Below are 20,108 nucleotides of genomic sequence, written 5' to 3' on the forward strand. Positions count from 1 at the left end.
AAACCCAGGGGCTATCTTTCGCTGCCTTCTCCTGGTGCAGGGTTTCACCCTGTTGGTTGCCCTGGGGTGTCAGTCCTTCCCCAGCAGGCCTCAGGTTTGGCAACTTTCCCTCTACTACCACTAACTTAGCAGTAGCTTGTCTCTCTCTTCCCCCCCTTTGCTTGGGTTAAAAGGCTTTAAGCAGGCCTTAATTGGAATCAGGTGTCCCTCACTGACCTGAGGTAACCCCTTCTCAGCTGGTAGGGAAGAGGGCCTTTAAAATTCTGGGGCTAATGTATCTACCTTCTGTAGGAGGATCCTTTAGCAGTGGGCTGGCTTACGCCCGCCCACTTCCCAGAATCCAACATGAGCACCCTCTTGGAGCCTTCCAGCCTGACTTTGTCACACTATCTATATAAGAAAAGTAAAACTGAATATTTTGGTCAATACAAGTACAGAGTTTGCTCACTATGATTTGTGAAATTATTTTGGGTTTGAATCTGCAACAATATACTTGTATTGAAGATACCACCTTCTTTTATATGGGTTCTGCATAGGAGCGAGAAATTCTTGCTTATAGTTCCTTTCAGGATAAAGATTACTATTTATTGCTTGTGAATATTTGGACAGTGTCCTGTGTTTGTAATAATGCTTGAGGATATGAAGAGTTTCTTCATGAATGTGTATTTGCTGAAAAGTTTGAACCAAAAAATGAATTGTTATTTCTTATTTTTTCTTTTTAAAACCATTCAGTTCATTCATTCAGAAACATAAACAAGACCATGTAAACAAAGCTGGCTGAAATGTTTGGAACAAAAAGTTTTTATTAAAAAAAGGAGAAGCCCTTTTAAGATTATCCCACAGCTGCCTGCTGCAGGGTTCGTACCTCAGGTCTGATCCAGTATGCAAATTCCTTTGTGCCTATGATACTGAGACATTTACTACTGCTAAATTAATATCAAAAGACATGAAGGTGCAAATTATTATGATTTCAAAAATCAGCTGTTTACCTGAACCTTGTGGCTCTGCAGAGCTGGGCAAGAAATCCTTTGGGAATGGGCCTTGGTGTGAGGTTTCTGAGACTCACTCATTTCAGCCAGGCTGGAAACAGCATATGAACAGCCAGTTTTACAGTATTGCCATTTCCAGCCTCAGGCAAAATTGATAACTAAGACGACAAGTTAGCCAAGAATGTTCAAATGTGGGAGGAAAAAAAACAAAAAACAAAAAACAAAACAAAACACCTTGGTTCAGGTTTTGAAGAGTTTTATTTTAGTGTAACCTTTTAACCCATGCTATACATTACTTGTCTTGATTTGAGTTAAATTGGACAGGGAAAATGGTCAATAGTGAGACCGTATCAAAGTGAAAACAAATTTTGTCTTCTCAGTGTACTCTTCCCTTTTAATTCCACTTTCTCATATCCACTGGGATCTATTTTTTCCTTTATCCTGTAACAGAAATGCTAACTGTTGAGGCAATTCCAGGTATTTTGGAGAAATTGGGTAATTTGAATATCTGCATCCTGATCCAAAACCCATTAAAGTCAGAGGGAGTCTACTAATTGGCTTCCATGGACTTTAGATCAGGCCTTTAATGCCTGCATTTTAACAGAGCCAGTCAGGAAGTTATTTAATTTTCCTGTGAAATTTGACAAAAATGATGTTTGTTAATGTTAATCAAAGTTTTTCTTTAATTTTTAAGAGTTTTGGAAAAAATAAATCTGAAAAAAAAAAACATAAAAGCCATTTTCCATCAAAGAGGATTCAATTGAAACATTTCAACCAGCTTTAAATTGAGGATATCTGCCAGGTTTAGGTTCGGACAGGTTAGAAACCTTAAACATTTTTCAGGAGATGTTGCAAACTGAAGGAATTTGGCTAATCATCTCCCACTGTTCTTAATACCTGTATGAGCTGTGGTTACCTTCCCCAGTGGAATTACATAGAATCCCTGGCCCATAATGATACATAAACTTAATACAAGAAGATCTCCCAAAGGTATTGAAGGAAATTGCCATATCAGTCACAACCAGAAATTATTTTTAGAAGAAATAAGGGTAACTGGAAGACTCATATTGACAACACAATCATATTACCTAATTGTGACAGGGATTGCCATTGTACTGATGACACAGAGGTTACAGTAATTAGCCTCAAGAAATACATATCTGTGATTGTTATTTAAAGACTTACTAGGATGTTTAACCAGTGATTTTTCATCTCAACTGCATTTACCTTTATTTTAATTTCTATGCAAATCTTAGTAACAATGATTTGCACTTGTGCTATTAAAACTAAAACTTAATCCAAATGCATTTGTTTTAGGCATGGGAAAAGGTTAACTTGTGCTCAGTATGATATTTCTGAATTTTTGGATGTGATAATGTGTCATTACTTAAAGCTGTTTAAAAATATACAGAAATTACTAATTCCAACTGATCAGAAGTAAGTAAATAAACTCAGATAAATCTTTTGAGCTTACTGTTGTGACTTTTTAAATCTGATTCAAATATGACACCTCAGTGCTGCTGAAATTAGTCATCGACTATATTTTTGTACTTACCAACAGATGTGAAAGCATTATTATGAAAGTGGTATATAGCAACCAATATTTTATTTATGCATTTATTTTATTTTAATTTTTAATCTAAGAAAAATAACACAACAACAAAGGGCCCCCATCCAAAGCTCTGTACACTTTTGACAGACATTTAAGAACTTAGTAGAGGTTATAACACAGATCATTCAAAACAGAACCACACCACTTTCTCTCCACCACAACATACCTCCTCTAACCACCAGTCAGTAGACCAACATGAGTTAAAACCTGAACTTCCCACCACACGTACACACCAAAGAAACATCCAACCTTCTGTTCCACCATGGTCTCAGTGCTCCATCAAGCTTCTCAGTCAGATTGGTTGTTCAGCATGCCTGAAAGGTCAACAGATTGAGTCTGCTTTGGACCAGGGAAGGAAGGGAGAAAACATTCTAAAGGAAAGAGGCCTTCATAGAGAGCAGTAAGGAGATGCAAGGATTCTGTCCGCCTCTACATTTGGATAAAATCCCTGCTTAAGAGAAAGCACATCATTTAAAAAAAATCTAAATACTTAGCTTTGCCATATGTTTTATTTTAAAAAAATCATAATTTGGTGAATCATGATTGATTTCATGAAGTTTTAACTTTTTTAATTAGTATACAAACATGCTAATATTCAAAGGCAAAACATATAACAGAGTATTGCAAATGGGGCAGGATTTTGGAAAACATCACCTACTTACATTTGTCATTCTTGGCCATTTGTCATACTTTTCTGGTGGTGATCTCACTTAACTCTCCCATTGACTTCTATGGGCTTTGGTTCAGGCTCTAGGTGTTAGGGATTAGATTAGGTATTGTCTCAACAATTAGTATCAATGTTACAATATAAAGAAAAAAGATCCCAAAAGGATATGAAAAAGTAGAATGATAAAGGGAGAGGAGTGAGAAGACAAAGTTTGTTTTCAACTTCATTGTGATGTGGTCTCTGTGTTGGCTCTTTCATTACCCAATTTAAAGCAAATCAAGTTAGGTACACCACTGTGTAACTTGAATAGCTGAATGAGACCTAGTATTCCAGAAATGATGATGCATCTCTGGAAATTTTATTATGACTGTAGTGCCATTCAATGAAGTAGACAGTGTTTCCAAGAATTATATTGAAGTTACTGAGAAGTAAAATTCAGCATTCTTGGTTTACAATGATTGCATTTGAACCTTTTTGTATTTATTTTAGTTTGTCTGGGTTAATTGAAATTTGAGGTTTGGAACTAAATCTGTAGCTTGTGTAAAAGTTACCACTTAATTTAAGTCTATAGGACCCTTGAAAGTCACATGTGAAAGTGAATGAGCCTTGAAAATCACATGTGAAAATGAAAGAGCCTGTTGATTTTCTTGGTTTCCATTCCAAAAACATCTCTCTCAGCAACACAAAATTCAACCTAAAGCTGCCATGGGAAAAAAATAAGGTGGACAAAATACAACAAAAATGTTTTGCAAATGTTTTTAATGAACTTTCAAATGCTTAGTCCTTCAGCTCAATTGATGGACAATATGTTTTTAAACACAGGAGGTTCAAGGTTCAAATCTTGAACTAGGTTCAGGCAATATTGGTTGTATTTTGCCTCTTAATTCAGTTAACAAACAGATACAGGACCAGATCGCCACTGGTTTAGATCAGTATCAGTTCAGTGTAGCTATGCTGATTAATAAGCATTAAGAATTTGACCCCATAATACCGCATGACTAATCTGTTCAATGATAACAAAGCTAAAATTTTGGATATTCATGATCAATTTGTAGAGTTAAAGAATGCAAAAATATGTGTTTGTTGTGTACATTTAAATAATGAATAAATTGAAGGAAATCATGGTCTACTGAGTGTATCAGAAAATGAGACAAAAATAATCAATTACGTTATTTATTGAAAATCACATCTAATTTCAAAATATCATATTTCCAAGCATTAGGTCATATTATGTGGTATTTACCACCAACCAAAGTTTCCCTTAAACTATCATTAATGACAAACTGAAAATCACCAGTCTGGTGAACCTATGGAATAGTTAGCTTATATGTAGGCTTGCAGGGTATGCAAGTTTCACTGAACTACTTTTTTTTTGACAGTGCATATTTGACACATTGTAACTACTTGTTCTAAACAGTCACAACAGTATGTGAAGCATTAATAGTGAATCAGTTCACCGCACCTAAGCATCAGTAAACTGTAATTTGTAAAAGCATCCCTGGAGCAACACAGAGGCTTTATTTCATTTAACATCAATCTCTTTTATTTCCGATGAAGATGTTAATATATATTTCAAATTAAATCTTGAGCATGCTGCTATGGGCTAAATATCCAAAGGGTGATCTCCCATATGAATGCAAAGAAGCTGATTTGCAGGAGCAAATCTGAATACATCATCCACCTCTTTACCTCATTACTGGGTGGTAGGTGCAAATCAGGTAGTCAGATATACAAGTATTTTATGGCATCTGCAATCCACTTCGGGGCTCTAGACTGGGAATGCTTTTGCACCAGAAAAGTGACAAAAGACTCAGCCCTTCATAAACATCTACATTTAAAATGTATTGCTTCCTGAGTTCATCTGAAGTTAATACTATCTCTGTTCCTCACCGATTCAGGGCTTACACGGGCCTTAAGCCCTAAGTGCACCTTGCCTTGATCTTCTGCACAAGGGTGAATTTTAAACTTTTTTGATATTACACCAAGCTGCAATGGATTTAAGGAAAGCTTATCAATAAGTCATCATAATTAAACTTGCATTAACATTCTAACAACTAGCATTTTGCTGATTTTAAAATCCCCAAACTGAGGTCATCACCTTCCTTGCTCCCTACTGCAGCTAAACTTTAGCATTAGTAGACATCTCCAGTATGGGTGAGTTCCGCCTGTGCCTTTACAACCCAAGACATCCTATGTGCCCAAAGGAAGTCTTCAGCCATGTCATGCCACACTCCCGTCTTCCTTTGGAGAGGGTAGCAGCCTAGATATCCAGAGATATCTCCTGTTCTCCAATTTGTGTTAAATCTTGGGCTTGTACGCTGGATTGCTAGATAGGTAGGACTCAATAGACTTGTTGCTGGTAGCCACTGTCAGCTTCAGGGGGAATAGCTAACCATAGTCATCCCTAATTAAGGTTATTCTCCAACTGGTGTGAGAGATAGAATTCCTCCAATGATACAAGCTTGCCCTGAAGGGACATTACTCATCAGCACAGAGTGAGAGGATGCAGAAAATTATGCTCTCCTCAAGAAATGAATAGTTGCCTGGTGTGAGAATATTATCATTATATTTCATTCTTTTCTTTTTTAAAGGGAGACTTTGGGGTGTATTTTTGGCATCTGGGTAAATTCTTATTTTACTTTCTCTATGGAACAGGTTTCTGCCCTTTTCCATCTTCCACTTCATGGGCTTTGTTTGTTGTATTCATTTGATTTCTACTTACTTTCCTCCTTCACAGTTCCCGGTCACTGCTATCACAGAAAATAGACTCAACTCAAAAGGGTTTACAGAAGGTAATTGTTTGTTTCCCCATTGGCTGCATAACCTTGCTTTCCTTCATGTTTTGACAGTATGTTCATGTCAGTAAGTGTCAGCTTGAGAGCAAGCGATACAGCAAGCTGAATTTCATCCTTGTCCTTCAGCTCTTCCAAATCCACTGAGATGAAAAACTTTCATTTTCTGAAAGTTTGGTCTGGTTACAAAAAATGTCATTTGCTAATTTTGCCTTATGTTCAAAATCCTTTTTTCTGACAAGGTTAACACGTCAATTGAATTCTGCATCTAAAAAGATTACGCACATTAGATATGTTTGTTTACTTCCAGCATGCTGAGCTACAGTTACAGTAGTGGCAACCCATTCAGGCTTGATTAACATTAAACAATCTGATTTTGTAAAATTTTGTAAAATTCCTTGTGAATTTTTATTAAATCAACCAAGTTTTCACCAGCTCTTTTTCTATAAGATCCACTAAATCTTAAAGATGAAGAAAGTGGGCTCAGTTCTTCCCTGAAAAGATGTGCCATTTCTGTGCCAGAAGAGCCACTCTTCCACAGGAAAGGATGCAGCTGATTAACACCCTAGAGAAGGGCAGGCAATGTTTATGTCATCATCCTTCCAGGAGACTGCAGTTTAAAATTGTGGTTGAAGTTCCATAGCTAGTGGTAGAGGTGCTAGGCATTAAAGCATTCTCCAAGCTTTCCTGGGCCTATGTCCTTTCCTATCCAAGACACCTCACCTTTGGGGGAATCACACAGAAATCATGTGCTAGCTGGAGAAAACAAATACCCTTCTCCCCATTCTCGTTCCTGTTATAGTCCTTTGCTGAACTAGCACAATGAAGTTTCCAGTTTCAGCATTCAGCATCTTATTGACAATATTTCTAGACAGTTAATGTGACATTTGTTTATAAAACGTAAGTACATATCACTAGTTATATATCAGGAGGTATCTGTGTTAGTTTGTATCCGCAAAAACAACCAGGAGTCCAATGGCACCTTAAAGACTAACAGATTTATTTGGGCATAAGCTTTGGTGGGTAAAAAAAAAAACTTCACTTCTTCAGGTGCATCTGAAGAAGTGAGGTTTTTTTACCCATGAAAGCCACTGGACTTCTGGTTGTTTTTATTAGTTATATACATGCTCTTTATAAGGAGTGCCATAGAAAAGCCCTTAAACTATAAATAATGACCAGATCCACAGCTGATGAAAATCAGTGCAGAGCCATTGACTTCAATGGAGCTAGGTCAATTTACACCAGCTGAGGATCTGACCCTTACATTATAAAACATGGCAAGAGAAGAGAAATCTAACTCAATTGAAAGATTTGTTCTCAAACCCCAGGCCCACAATAGTGTCTTATCTTATTCTGTGTGCAGTGCTGGTTGTTTTTTCTCATACAAGTTCTGACAAAATTAAATTGATCGAGTCAGGTATAGAAACCAAAACAAGCTGCTTTAATTTGCATACAACAATCCCAGCCTCTCTTGGAATCACAAAGTTCACATAGAGCAGTTGATTGAATTATCTCAAATCTTGCTCAAGTCTCAAGCTGAAAATGTAATTTTTTTTCCTCCTCTCCCAATTCTTACTCAATCAGTCTATTCTGACCCCCATCTTGCCTGGCTCGGCATGCAATTTCCAATATGTGTTGTTGTTTCGGGGGAAGAGAGGGAGGAGGCATCGCAACATGTAGATTGATTTGCATTGGTAGTTTGGCCAGTCCCCCATTTCCCATTTGCCTGTTGACAGATTTTATGAAGGACACTGAGTGCACAGTTGCCAGCCTCTTTTATGAATTCATCTGTAACATTGTACCATGTGCCTTTCCCAGTTTGAGCTTGTTTACTGCAGTTTCAATCTCTGCCAGAAAAGGTGAAGATTATATTATGGCTCTGTTGATGATTGCCTCACACTCGGTACTGTCTATAATGTCCCTTGATGCTCCCTGAAATATACTTTCCTGTGGTTCTTGATGTCGTCCTGTGCTGCTAACACTGTGCCATCTGCTGCCCTGATATCACTGTAGTGGGGAATGAGCCTTTCAGTCAGATCCCTGACAGTGTGAAAAAGCCCTTTCGCATTCAACATTTCCTCTGTTTCCATCTGTCTCCTAAGCCATCATTTTTCATACTCTTGGGCTCCCATCCTCTCCGTGGGCATCACACTGAAAAAAGCTGTGCCTTAATTTACTCTGAAGCAGGAAATGTTGCAATGTCATGACCAAACAATTAAAATGCACATAGCCAGCCTATAACCTAGCAGGAGTGTATGGTGGCTAATGCAGCACACCTCCCTGTAAGGATAGGGAGTTGTTGTTGGTAACTATTATAAAAAAAAAATACCGCCACACACAATGGTAGCAATAATGAAAAGAGAGCATGCCTACCAGTGTAAGGAAGCAGAGCTACCAGTTTGACCAAAGAGGGGAGATTATCAGGGCTACACTGAACAATTTGCAAATGTTGTTGAAAAGATGGACACCCCAAACAGAATATGCAGAGACACCACAGATAGCAGAAGTTTCTAAGGATACCTGAGGAAGCTTTATATTATCCATTTCTTGCATGTTTCCCTACCACACTGGAACTAGAAACACATAGCACGGCTGTGGATCCATTCCTTCCTTTTCACTGTGCCGTACTGCCTTTGATTTTGGAGCACTAGTCCTGCATATACCAATTGTGCAGTGGTGGGCAGGTCACTCTAGTGAGTGGTTTCCAAATGCTTGAAAGATGAACTCTGCCTCCTTCCAGAAAATTTAACTGATTATGCTTCCCATCATAACTCAACTATATGTTATTTAAGGCATAATTAATACATCTTCCACGTCCACTGGATAGTCCTTTGTGGCCTGCTACATTCCCACTGTGGGAAATGCTGGTGTAGATCTTCATAATATGATACTTTAACTCCCTTATTATAGTGAAATAGTTAACAAGATAAATATTTAAAGAATAATCATGTGAGTGAGTTAGCATCCAGTAAAATGAATGAGGCAATTCAGGTCAGAACAAATTTTTGAGACTCTTTGCAGATTCAGGAAGTAGTCTGCATCAGTTTGACTTGGGTCATATTTTGAAAGCTTTCTTCACACCCATAACAGCTGGGTATGCTGAAGAATAGCTGAGAAGATGGTCAGCTCTCTCCTGGCTAATATCTGATGACCTCCCCCAATGGGATGTGCCCCACATTCTGAAAAATGCTGCTTTAAACACTGTTTGTTGTATGCTACACACCTTTTATCTCCTCTGATCTTACTTGCACCTTTTCTTGTGCCCACTAGCTCCACATCCCACAAAATGACAGATCCTATAACGCCTTTTATTGTTTGTTTCAACACAGCCAATGTTTGATCAAGGTCTGTATTTTAAAATTTCACCATTGCACTTCCTCACTTCCACACTGATCAACCACCTTTCTTCCAGTCATAATTAGATATAAACACATTTATTTAAATGCTTGCACAAGAAAACACAGAGAATCCTTAAACGTTTCAGAGAAAGGAGTCTCAGGTCACAAAGTAGCACCCTGAAGATAGGCAATGATGCTTTACATTGTTTAAAAAATAAACATTGTGCCAAGAATATGCACACAATGCACACAATATAGGCATTTTGTTATGAGTATGACATACAGTATTTAAATGCTCAGCAGCACATTGGAGTTTTCCAAATGTTATTTAAGTCTTTTAAATAAATCCCCACTAGTCTATGAAAACAATTATCATCCTATCACCCTATTTGCACTCCTTACCCCAAAACTATCATTGCTGACAGTTCCTGAGACATGTCTGGACATGTCTGACACTTCCATCCAAAAATCCATTGCTCATAAAGTGCAAGATGTGTGAGCATGTGTGTGCATTTATATAATATCCATGTGAAAAATTGCAGAACCAAGTGATAAATGAATCTTTCATGCACCTTTCATTTAATTTAGTAGCAAAAGGCTGCTCTGATATTACTGAGACTTATTCTTTAATAAAATACACTTCAGTCCAATTAATATCATATTAAGCATTACCAGAAATAATGTAAATGAAACTACTGTCAAAATAAGTGAACAAAATATATTTTGTGATGCATTATCCTTGGGGTTTCTTTTATTGTGCTTGTTCACTTACCTACTGCTAACTTGCACGTTAAATACACTACATGTTCATTTGCTAAGTGTTCTAAGGACTGATATTCAGATATATAGTTAATTACAACAGTTAATCTGTGTTCCCAACGAAAACAACTATTAATGTTTGGAAAAAATACTTTGTAATTAACTTTGATTCATTTGCTTTATAAAGACAGGAGGTTAAGGCAAAAATAACTCCTAAAGACACTGTCTAAAGCCCACTGAAATTCCACAATCTCCCTAGGCAATTTATTCCTGTACTTTATTATCCTGAGAGTTAGGAAGTTTTTGCTAATGTCCAACCTAAACCTCCCTTGTTGCAGCGTAAGCCCATTGCTTCTTGTCCTATTCTCAGAGGTTAAGGGGGAAAAATAGATTTCAGCTGGAGTTGGATCAGGCGCTTGCTTTATTAGCCACCGTTTGGTCATCTTCACATTAGGCTGTATAGAGAGTGGGACCTCAACTGCTAAATTCAGAATATTTTTCAATCTTTTACTCTCCTTCCCCAAGCTTTCTAGATGGAGTTTTGGTGTGAGCTATAATGAGACAACTCATTAGGAATGCAGGCATTTATAAGCATAATGCTACGGTACTTTCTTTATACATTCCCTAAGATTATCACCTGAGGAAATGTTGCTTATTTTTAAACCGTGCTGCTTGCATGGTTTGGGAATTTGTTCGGAACAAAAATGCCTACCCATAAATTACACTTCTTTGCTATGAAGTTTTAGCTTAAAAGTAAAAGAGAGAGAGAGAGAGCTCCTGCAGTTGCTATTATGTTCTTAAACTCATGCATAAACATTTTGTTAATTCCTGGAGGCACATCTAAAGGCAGGATAGTTTGCAGCTGTGAAATTTGAATACTTTTTTAACATTCGCTATTTACAAAGATGAGAACCTAAATTGACTTGTTATGCTGCACTATGGCAAACATACAGTTGTTTAATTCGTTACCAGGGCTAGTGCAGTTTCACTATAGCAACAACAGCTTAACACCCAGCCATGGCATTTCTAAATGGAAAATTAAATTATACATTTGCTTTAGCTCAAGCTAGGCATCAATATATTAGACAATACAAAATAAATATAATTGAATAATAGATTTCTGTATTGATATGTCAATTTTTTAAAGTATTACAATAAAACTGTTAGCTTCATGGGGGGCTGGGGTGGGGGGAGAAATCACAACTGATAGGTAAAGGACCAGCCAAAATTAATGGTATGAGAAACATGAATAATTACGGGCATGGAAAATCTCTCATATCAAGAGAGATTGAAAAGTTTGGAACTGATTATTTCAGAGAGGACACTTACAAGAGGGATCATGTGGTATGGTATGGTATGGAGAATGTGGGTCAGGAACTTCCATTCTCCCTCTCTCATAATACAGGGATAAGGAGACAGTAACAGGGCACTGGGATGTATGCACACATCCCACTGTGCCTGTTGCAGCCTTCAGCCCTTCAAAACTATGAGTTGCAGGGCATATGATTGAGAGCAAACATGTGACCTACAGGAAGTGAAATGTAAGGCTTCCTGCCTTGTAAGAAGGGGGAGTAGTGAGGAGAGATTTAGGGTGAGGGAAATTTTAGTGTGCGTCTCTCCACAATAGCCAGGAAGGATTTCTCCTCTCTCCTCCTAACAGGTGAAGGCTGTGAAAGCATTGGGCACTTAGCACTGGAGTTTGCAACATTTACTCAAGCTGAGTAGTGACTTGTGTCACTAGACCCACTGATTTCAATGGGATTTTCATAGGTGCCACTCAATTGAGTAATCTGCCTCATAAATACTTGACAAAATAATGGCACTAATGTATAGTCCAGTGCTGGGGATTGTAAGAACTGCCCCATCGCAGTGGTAGCTCAAGGAAGCATTGCCTCAACTGCACAAAGCCTCCTGGAGCATCCTTGACCCACAAAAAGAATGCACACTTCTCTTCCCTCTTAGGAAGGTGCAGTGCAGGCTCCCAGCTGCAGCTGACCACCTCCCCTCAGTGCTGCAGTGTGAGAATAGGGCAACAAAGCTGTTCTCTTTCACAGTGGGGTCTCCAGCTCCAGTGGTAACCAGCAACTGACATTCTCTCTGGTCAGACAGCTTTTGTGCCAGGCCCATACCCTGAGCCAGACACAATGTGGCTCTACATGTCATAATCCACGACCCGCTATTTTTAAACCTGACATTCTCCCTGAATGTCACTGTCACCTGGCTAGGCCATAGGGCCACCCAGAGGATTCAGGGGGCCTGGGGTCTTCGGCGGCGGGGGGCCCCCGCTTCAGCAGTAATTCGGCAGCAGGGGGGTCCTTCCACTCCAGGACCTGCTGCTGAATTACTGCCAAAGACCCAGAGTGGAAGAAGCTCCGGGGGCCTGGGCCCTGCTCGAGTTTTCCGGGGCCCCCGGAGTGAGTGAAGGACCCCGCTCCAGGGGCCCCGCAAAACTCTCGTGAGGGCCCCTGTGGGGCCTGGGGCAAATTGCCCCACTTGCCCCCCTCTCTGGTCGGCCCTGAGGCCATCACTGATATCCCAGGCTGCAAGGCTGCCGTGCATTCTGCTGTACGGTTTCAGCACTATTTGTGGTTGTGCAGCAACATCCGGGAATCTCTGATTTTATCTCCTCCAAACCACTTCAGCCTATATCTGCATCTGTAGCACAAGTACAATAAACTGCCAGCTATTTTATATTAGAAAGGAGCCTTTTGCTGCATGCCAGGAGACTACTTATAGAGTTTGGTTTTGTGAGGGGACTAAGAAAAATAATGCCTGGCTTAGAGGGAGTAAAATTAGCTAAATAATCAAAAGCTGATATTGTGTATTTGGATCTTGTATCCAATAGAATTGAAATTATAGCAACATGCCTGGAGGGTGATAATATAATGTTAATTTAATTTTGCATGAAAGCAAATGTAAAAATATAAATCACAAAACAAGCTCTTTTATAAGTCATCATGCAATAACTGCAACTGGAGTGCTTGCAATAATGCTTCCCTCGCACAAAGCTGGTCAAACTCCTTCCTTTACTGAGAATGGAATGGGAGATAGATTGGCAAATAATTTGTATGGTCCTTTTGTCAAGCATTCATGCCACAATCTGTCTCCACTCTACTGGACATTAATTGCAAAAGCCAACAATATTAGATTCTAGGGTGACCAGATGTCCTGATTTTATAGGGACAATCCTGATTTTGGGGTCTTTTTCTTATATAGGCTCCTATTACTCCTATTTCACCCACGAAAGCTCATGCTGCAAAATGTCTGTTAGTCTATAAGGTGCCACAGGATTCTTTGCTGCTTCTACAGAACCAGACTAACATGGCTACCCCTCTGATACTCTCCTCCCTTGGTATCCTGCTGTTAATTGATTTACCTAACACTTGGTAAAGCAACCCACATCCTTTCATGTATTTATACCTTCTCCTGTATCTTTTACACCTCTACCCTGATATAACGCTGTCCTCAGGAGCCAAAAAATCTTACCGCATTATAGGTGAAACTGCGTTATATTGAACTTGCTTTGATCCACTGGAGTGCACAGCCCTGCCCCCCCGGAGTGCTATTTACCGCGTTATGTCCGAATTCGTGTTATATCGGGTCACGTTATATCGGGGTAGAAGTGTACTTCATACATCTGATGAAGTGGGTTCTAGCCCATGAAAGCTTATGCCCAAATAAATTTGTTAGTCTCTAAGGTGCCACAGAGACTCCTCGTTTTGTTTTTGTTTTTTTGTTTTTTTACAGAAGAGAATAGAGACATATTTTCCATTGCAAATTTGTCAGTAAAATTAAAAGTCTACTTGGATTCTTTAACTTTATTTAAAGTAGTAATCAAATATTAAAGATATTTCTACTTATTATGCATTTGTTTTAAAAATACCTTTTATGTGGGGAATGCATATGATAATTCATTGGCTTCTAAAACAACTCCACATGTAGATAACAAACCTGCCTATTCTACGTAATAGCCGTAATATTTTTTTGCACTGGGTTAACAAAGCAAAATCCTTTAGTCAAAAATATAATAAAGTGCTAGGCTTGGCAAATATATATTTGCCTTTTTGACTTGTATATTATTTGTTTTTGTCAAACTCTACCCTGAGCTCTTAATTAAGTTTACTAGCCACAAGTGCATTTTTAGGTGATCCAGATGACCTTTAAAGGGCCTGGAGCAGATGGTGGAAAGTCTGTGTTCTGTGCAGTATTCTGTTTTGTCTGTTAAATAAGTATCTAATTACTCCCAGCCTTATCTTATTTCAACACTGTGTCACTAAATTACTTACATGGCTGTAACTGAAGTAATCCTTTGCCAATCTGATAAGCTTTAGCTTGACTTTTTGGGAAGTAACCTTGCACCTCATAATAATTTTCTTTGTTCAGGCTAGAGCATCTTTTAGTACTTTCCATTCAGGTGAATCCTTGTCTTCATGCAACTCTACTGAAGTCAATGGGGGTCTGCTCAGGTTGCATCCACAGAGAGTTCACTGCAGGGTCTTAGTATATATTCAAAATACTCTGAGATTTTACAGAGTGACCAGTTCTTCAGCAGCAGGATTTGAAGGAGTTGAAGAAACGCTATTCCCTGCAAAGAAAACATTTTGGGATAGTTTAAGAACACTGCTAGTCACTACTTCATAAAGTAAATGAAACTCCCTTGTTGAATTACTTTTTATCTGTCAAATATAAGTTGGATTGGATCCTTACTGTATAATGTAATAGTAGGTCTTCAGTCTAGTAGCAATATTTTTCTCCATTTTTTCCTTCCTGCTTTCACGTCAGTTATACTACTTTGGAAATGACCACCACAATATTTTAACCATTTAATTTCCTTTGAAATAAATGAGAACACCATTTGGTGTCATTCAAACTACATCTTATTGTATGATGGCACCATCCTATCTTGGACACTTAGTGCAAACTTCTGCAATTATTTAAACCCCTGTATGTTCTGTTGTTTACATCATGACATTGCATTGCCATCCCATGATATATCATCACAACTTCCTCATATGATGACATTCGTAGTCTTTTCTTTCTCCACACCTGACTGCTGGGGAAAAAGCTCTATTTACATTTGTATAGGCCGTAAGTGCAGAGGGTGATACACTCTTACATGATGAGATCCCAGTGGCTTTATTTTCCCCTTTAACCTGTAGGGTAAACTCAGATGGTCCCACAAAACTGGTTGATTTGATCAGTGCTATCCATGAAGCATGACAGGAGATATACTTTACATTTATCCTTGTGTTTGAGCAAAGTCCTCCATGTAGCACACATACAAAATGCACACAAACAAAATGGGAACTAACTGCTTAGGAAGGAGTACTGAGGCAAGGGATCTGGATAGCGATAGTTTATGACAAGCTAAATATGAATCAAAAGGTAACACTGTTGATGGGGGAAACAAACATAATTCTGGGATGTATTAGCAAGAGTGTTGTAAGCAAGACATGAGAAGAAATTCTTCTGCTCTACTCTGCACTGATTAGGCCTCAACTGGAGTATTGTGTCCAGTTCTGGGCATAACATTTCAGGAAAGATGTGGACAAGTAGGAGAAAATCCAGAAAAGAGCAACAAAAATGATCAAAGGTCTAGAAAACATGACTTATGAGGGAAGATTGAAAAAATTGAGATTGTTTAGTCTGGGGAAGAGAAGACTGAGAGAGGATATGCTAATAGTTTTCAAGTACATAGAAGGAGAAGGGAGAAGATTTTTTCCCCTTAACTTTTGAGGACAGGACAAGAAGCAATGGGCTTAAATTGCAACAAGGGAAGTTTAAGTTGGACATTAGGAAAAACTTCCTCACTCTCAGGATGGTAAAGCATGGGAATAAATTGCCGAGGGAGATTGTGGAATCTCCATCATTGGAGATCTTTTAGAGCAGGCTAGACAAACACCTGTCAGGGATAGCCTAAATAATACTTAGTCCTGCCATGAGTGCAGGGGACTGGATTAGAAGACCTCTTGAGGTCCCTTCCTATCCTATGTTTCTATGATTCTAAGTTATTGAACTAAAAATGAAATAACTGACAGAAATTCTTTGTCCTATGTTATACAGGAGGTTCCTTCTGGCCTAATATTCCTTTTGTTGTCATTACATTCACTTTTCCTGATCAGATTCCCAGAGCATTAAAGCAAAATACAGGAACATGAAGAACCAAGATGCAGCTGAACCACCCCATACATTCAGGCTTCTGAGTTCCTGTAAATCCTTTATAAAATGACCCCTTTTTAAGTTCATCCTATGGGCATGATATTCACAATTTTTTTTTGATAAATATGCCACTGAGTCTAATAGGGTGACCAGACAGCAAATACGAAGTGGGTATTCACCCACGAAAGCTCATGCTGCAAAACGTCTGTTAGTCTATAAGGTGCCACAGGATTCTTTGCTGCTTCAAGGGAGGAGAAATAACTTTTGAAGCGGTCAGAGAGTGGCCCATTCTGTGTTCTCTGTGTTATATGTTATCAGCACATGGATTTTATTTTTTGTCTCTAACCTCAAGCTCCTCAAGAACATGTGTATATTGTCCAACCAAACTTGCAAAAAGTCCCCATTCTATCTCAAGGTCTTTGCAATACAACTTATTGTTTCCAGTCCTCTCTCTCTCTCTTCACTGCCTTGTACCCCATGCAGTCATTTACACCTGTGTAGATTGAAAACAAATTCCTGCCATCAGTGTAGATAGGTGGAGAATTCTGATTCAACAACATTTCTCTCTCACTTCACACTGGTGTAAATGGTTACATACATTACAAGACAGCAGAGAATCAGCGTTACCCTGCTATTTAGATTTTAAATATTTTGCAACAGGGACTGTCTTGTTTGTACAGACCCTAGCATGATGTAGTCCTGGGCCTTGACTGGGGAACCTAGGTGCTACTGCAGCACTACTAATAATAAATAATGATATTTAACTATTAAAGAATTTTTTTGTTTTTTTTTTAAATCTCTCCCTCCTCATGCTGGGAAACCAGGCTTGATCCTACACTCATTGAAGTAAACAATCAGCTCCCATTAACATTAATGGTGCAGAATTAGGGACAAAAGAAAGTTATATCTACATTTTTATCATATTTTTTAACTGAGTAACATGAATTATAAGAGAAGACTTGTGACCAATATCTGGTACTGCAGTAATAAATTAAACAAATTAAGAATAATCATTATTGGAACTCCATCTTCCACAGTGTTTTTATTAGTTCAATAAAATAAACTAGGCAAAAGAATAATTTCTTTTAGTTCCCGAAAGACAGCATCAAAGATGGGTGACAACAGTGGAAACAAATTTTTTAAAAAATCTGTATCTTTTAAAGGGATGGTCATATTTCTGAAAATGAGCATTTTAAAAATTGGGTCCAAATTACTAAACTGCTTCTTTCTTTCACCCTTATTTCATCTGTCTTCAGCTTTGGGATCTAGTGTGTAAAATGGATACAAAACATTCTTGTAATTTAAATACAGCTCTCAAACATTAAACATGCAAAGCAATGAAATATGGTTTGCAGATTGATGCAGTTATGAAGTTACCTGCACCTGAAATATATGCAAAGGAAACTGACTTGCCCTCATTAAGTACTTGGCAGTGAATGCTCCAAGCTGTTTCTGGGAAGGCCTTTGGGGTTTTGCCTCCCCCCTGGATATTTCAATTGCTCTTAAAAACAGATTATTTTTTTAAACATCCATTGATTTCAGTGTGATTACTCAAGCTTTTCACCAGTGTGAGATCAGAGTCTAGGACTGTTGGAAAATGTAAGCTATTTCCTATAAGCTCCTCTATGGCCCAGTTGTGAGTTGGAGGCAGCCTAGTGCTGCACCACCTAACGATATTCAGGAAGGCCTCAGGAAGTTGTAATGTTATGTTAAACTAGTTCCTGAAACCCACTGTCACTCTTCTAAACGCCTCCTCTGGAATGCTGTAGCAATTAGTGACCTAACCCAATGCCCTTTGACTTCAGTGAGTTCTGGATCTGATGGCGTATAACTCATGTAGTCTGCCAGTGTTAGGAAACATGTGAAACCAACAACGTCAGAGTAAAAGTTAAACTAGCCTGTACATTTCTACTGTAAGATAGACCCTGATCCTGCAAGCTACTCAATGTTGATACAGGAATCCACCTGCCTAGAGAAACATGCAGAACTGGGCACTTGGCATGTCAGTGGAAATGGAGATGAGAACGAGTGCATTGCGTATAAAAGTGTATAGACTACCAGTGTGTCAGAAATAATTACAAAGGAATCTCTGGAACAACTTGTTTCCTTGTTGTTCTATAGAAATAAAGTTGTATCTGATTTTCTTTCTGGAACATAAGATTTGTTAGAAGGCCACCCTTTAATTTAGTTTGTCTTTAAGCATCTCTGTTGAAGTTATAGGATTTTCAATGAAGTAGGAAGGTTTCCAAAGATTTTAAAATGTATTCCATTAGATATTTAAGAGATGAGTCTTGTTTTTGTTTCGTTTTGTTTCAATATGGTATTGTAAGTAGAGAGAGATCTTCCAGTCAATTTTTAATCTAGGATTCAGCCTAGAAAATGTAGGTCTTATTCTTTTGTTTGAGATCATACATGGCTTTAAATCAAACTGGAAATTCTGCTAGGGATGTAGCATGATATAGCTAGAAATGTGTCATAATGTCAGAACTAGTAGCTAGTAAATCAAGGGAGGGAATGACTTCAACTGTAAAACTAGACAAATATGTTTATATTTGAAAGCAATAGTCCATTATTTTAAAAAACTTTTCTTGGTAATATAAAGTAGAGAGCTGTAAAACCAAACGACAGTAGCTTTAATGTGTCAATTTTTTTAAACTAACAGCTCTTGCCCACTTGATGCATGCTATAGTATACTGTACTAGCTCCTGAAAGTCACTGTCACTCTTCTGAATGTCCTCTGTATGACTAATCATTGTGTCATTAATTTATTTTCCACACTCTCCTCTTACTTTCCTTATCGGATAGGAACAGCTGCATGTTCCATTAGCAGTAAAAACATCAGCCAGAGTAGCCAGATGTGTTCGCTTGAACACACATTAACAGAGACATTTGTGTCCCTTAGACTTCATTGCACTTTATTTCATTGGTCCATTTTAACACAGTGATTTGACATTGCTTCTAAGGACTGCCTTTCCTGAAGCCAACACACTGGTGTTTAATGACTTCAGACACAAGGCCCTGAATAGTTTTGAAATACTGGAGTGAAGTTTTATTTTGTTCTGTTCCCAGTTTTTCTTGCTATCCCTAATTCCATAACTTGGTAAACGTGAGCAGGGGTACAGACTTCAGTAGATAAGGGGAAATCACACTTGTTTCTCTTTATTTATTTATTTTAGATAAAAACAAACAAGAAATCTTCCTTGACATGTTTGATCCAAATTTGATGCATTACCTCAAAACGTATGTTATCATTGGGCTTCAAATGGCACAGTCCGGGGAAGCTAATGATCCTCCTAGCAAACTGAATCTGCAAGTTCATACTTGAAGAATCCCAGTATCACCTCTTCTGGTAGCCCTAAGAACGTGCAGTCCCACAGTTCCCATACCATCAGGCCCGCATTCCGAGTCTTACAACTCAACATTGAGGGTTTATGGACAGCCAAGCGACAGTTAAATCAGCCCATCTTGCTGATCAACATATTATTTATGTGATCTGCATACAAGAAACTCATGTTTTATTTAATGAAGCTGGTCAATACAAGATGGATGACTTCGACCTGATATGCCACGCTGCACATCCAAAGCATGGCTGTGCCACATATGATTGGGCTACCATGGCAGAAGCAGTCCATTTGTTATCCACCAAATACTGAGATGCCATCAAGATTGACACATTTCAGATAGCAAATGTCTGTAAGCCTCCTAGCCATAGCTGGCGTCAACAGTTTCCATGCTTACTGTTTAAGATGGAGACTTTAACAACCATCATATAGACTAGGATTACAAAGTGGC

At 38.4% G+C, this 20,108-nt stretch overlaps 1 long non-coding RNA gene across 3 annotated transcripts in view; it reads right to left on the reverse strand.

The window, feature by feature from the left end:
- LOC120375115 overlaps positions 1 to 20,108 on the reverse strand; it is a 268,432-nt gene that overhangs the window by 36,629 nt on the left and 211,695 nt on the right. For 2 of the 3 annotated variants that reach the window (XR_005586438.1, XR_005586439.1), the window contains one exon: positions 14,444 to 14,742. This is a non-coding gene — a long non-coding RNA (uncharacterized LOC120375115). Of the gene's footprint in view, positions 1 to 1,263; positions 1,431 to 2,767; positions 2,916 to 3,263; positions 3,352 to 14,443; positions 14,743 to 20,108 lie in introns of those variants that run through there. The other variant, XR_005586440.1, reaches the window with a different exon arrangement.

The sequence above is a fragment of the Mauremys reevesii genome, linkage group 11, assembly GCF_016161935.1.
Source record: "Mauremys reevesii isolate NIE-2019 linkage group 11, ASM1616193v1, whole genome shotgun sequence".
NCBI lineage: Eukaryota > Metazoa > Chordata > Testudines > Geoemydidae > Mauremys > Mauremys reevesii.